At 37.4% G+C, this 3,194-nt stretch overlaps 1 pseudogene; it reads right to left on the reverse strand.

The window, feature by feature from the left end:
- Positions 1-647: 647 nt before the first annotated feature.
- On the reverse strand, positions 648-2,987 carry LOC110216381 (MARVEL domain-containing protein 2 pseudogene; annotated as a pseudogene).
- Between the last annotated feature and the right edge of the window lie 207 nt (positions 2,988-3,194).

Genomic DNA, 3,194 nt, shown 5'->3' on the forward strand with positions numbered 1-3,194 from the left:
ATAACTAGAAAAACATACAATAAATGACTAAGAAAAATATGAGCAATGCATTTTGTAAAAGAGAAAGGTTCGTTACTGATTAGGGGGTGGGGAACCCTCCTTAAAAGAAGTTACCTTGGACTTAAACTTCAAAGGAAGGGAAGTAATTCAAAAAGTAGGTTATTTGGTAGTTAACATAGGTGAAAACATGTATAGAAGATGGATTGACTTGGCTATAAGGGAATAGCATGAGATTAGGCTAGAAAGTTAATGGGCTTGAAGATTGTAGAGGGTCTTCACAGCAGTAGAGAAGTTCAGATTTGTAAAGGACCTCAGAGAATTTTTAGTCGAATCTGTAACTGAACCAGAATCCCTTTACAATAATCCTGAAGAGTGGTCATCTAGCCTTTGATTGGAAATTGAAAATAGGAGGTGGGACATCACCTATTTTTCTTTTAATAGAAATGAATTCATTCTAGAAGCACTTATTTAATTGGAAATTAGAAATATTTGAATGGACCTTTTAACACTTATACAGGCATATTACACTGACCAAAAGTGGTTCCCAATAGCAACCAGTTCTATATATCATGAAATTGGTAAAGATGTGGCAATAAATAACATTAAAATAGTTTTCAGATAATATTTAGGGAAAAATCTTGTGTATTCTAAATCATAACTTTATCATTTTCTTGAATTCTTTGTTTTCTATAAGAAAGCTTATTCTTCAGGTATTCATAATATTCCTTCATCCCCACCCCCGCAAAAAAAAGATTCTTTTTCTTCTTAACTTCTTGAAAAAATTTTGAAATTGTTTCTGTTTTTTTGAATGATATGGCAATCTGCTCATCACTGCATACAACTCCTCAAATTTTCTGAAGACTACTTGGACTTCAGCTGACAGCTCTTTATATTCTGAAAATAGGTCTTTGAAGACAGCTTTATAGCATTCTCATTCATCATCTGATTAAATCACAGGGTCCTTTGCTATGTAATCTGGCATCACTATCACATTTGGAATGTCCAGGTGGGATGTGTCCACTAAGCAGTTCAGGCTTTATTTCTGTTGCTCTCAACTCTTTGAAATTAACTTCTGAGTCTCTTTGTCTCTCATCACTGGTGGGCATTTCATACATTGATCTTTTAGATGGAAGGCAGAGTTCACTTATCCCTTGCTGCTCCATACACTCTCTGTATCCTTAACGCTTCATGCCTCTACAACTTTAGGCAAACAATTTCACTAATTAGATAAACAATCATTGTGATGAAGAAAAGTATCATTGCTGCTATCTGTCCTTCTACTGAGCAAAGTGATATTCATTAGTATATTAAATAAAGGGTAATAGCAGAATCCATCCCATTGGTATAATTTACATAGAGTATATATAGCTACAGACGTACAAAAATGAAGAGGAAGACATTAATTCCAAACTCAGTTAAAGGCCACCAACTAGAGTTCAAAAAAATGGTCTGACAAATGTGTGGACATGCCAAGAACTACAACAATAATGGTTGTAATCCAAGCTAGCCCAACAACAATAAATATAAAAGAGGTTTTAGAGCCAATGTAGCAGTAGTTTTCTTCCATGTTGCCCAGGCTACCTGTGCCAGTCCCACATGGCTGTGAATATCCGAATAGGTTGTACCATTCATTGTTTTTATGTATACAGGCTATGATGCAAGCACAGACACCTGTCTATATAAGTAACTCCACAATGCCAAGAGTTCTCAGTAGTCCTATCCATGATCTCATGTAGGAGTATCTCTGGTTGTACTCTTCTACCCTTCCAGCTGTAAGGTAAGGCTATTCTTTTTGTTGAGGGAGAAATGCCTCAGTTTCTTTCTGTAAATTGTAGGTTTCACCTGGTTCTCTGTATGGATCTTTATGGAAACTGTCTAGGGAGCACGCAACAGCATTAAAAATATGCCCAATGTCAGACACAGGCTTGTCCCATTCTGTGTCATTTTCCCTTTGAAGGAGTTCTTCCAAGCATCTGAGCTAGAGCTGGTTCTTCTGTGTCATTTGAATTTAAATCAGAACCAAATGATTTCTATAAGGGGAGAGGTGGAGCTGACAAAGGATCTTCAGTCACAGTTAATTAATTCACTGTTTTGAAGATTCTATAGAGTCCTCATTGTACCATCTTGATAGGCGGTATCTACTGGAACATCATCATAAACCCTGCCTGGGTTCCTAGATCTTCCACAGCATTTCACGACACATGGGCACCTCTGTGGTGGCTTCCAGCTGGTCCTGGGTGGTGGTGGAGATGGAGACCCATAGTTCCATCCCAGGCCCAGAGCACACCAGGGTCTTATCTAACATCAAAACAACTAGGTGGCACAGTAGATAGAGCATTGGACCTGGAGTTAAGAAGATTTAAGCTCAACTCTGGTCCCAGACAATAGCATTCTGTTTCAGTTATTTCCCTTGTAAAATGGGGATAATAAAAGCACCTATCTCCTAGGCTTGTAGTGAGAGTAAAAGAAGTTAATATTTATAAATGATTTGCAAACCTTAAAGTTCTGTATAAATGCTAGTTATTATTAATAAAACCTAGACCTGTTTTTGCTTTCTACCCACTGTTCCTAACCCTTTGCTTTGGGGTCAATGAAGAAAAGGCTATTCCCTTTCCAATGTGAGAATCCCTCAAATACCTCAAAACAATTATCATACTTCCTCCCCCTAAACTTATCTCAGGCCCAGGGACTCTTCTTTAAGCCAAATATGACCAATTCCATAAAGTGATCTTCATAGACCATTTTTCAAAGGCCTTCACCCTCCTGGTCACCTTTTTCTGTGCTAAGCCTGGCTTAGCAGTATCCATCTTAAAACGTAGTTTCCAGAACCGAACACAGTACTCTAGATTTGGTCTGAGCAGGGCAGAATACAGAAATTTTTCCCCAGACATTATACCTCTCATAACAAAGCCTCAATCACTTTAGCCTTGTTGGTCATTATAGTACTGACTATTCTGTGAGCTTACGTGTTCTTCTAAAACCTTCATGTCTTTTTAGATAAACATCTTCCTTAACCATACCTCTCCAGTCTTCTACTTGCAAAGTTGAATTTTTGAACCCCAAAATAAGAGTTTACATTTATCCCTGATTAAGTTTCATTTTATCAGGTGAAATTAGAACATTTACAAGTTCAATGCTCTAATCTGTGAAGGTTTTTTTTGAATGATGCCAGGCCTTTTATTGTGCTCATTGTC

This window comes from Phascolarctos cinereus, unplaced genomic scaffold, assembly GCF_003287225.1.
Source record: "Phascolarctos cinereus isolate Bilbo 61053 unplaced genomic scaffold, phaCin_HiC Scaffold_5;HRSCAF=322, whole genome shotgun sequence".
In the NCBI taxonomy this organism is placed as follows: Eukaryota; Metazoa; Chordata; class Mammalia; order Diprotodontia; family Phascolarctidae; genus Phascolarctos; species Phascolarctos cinereus.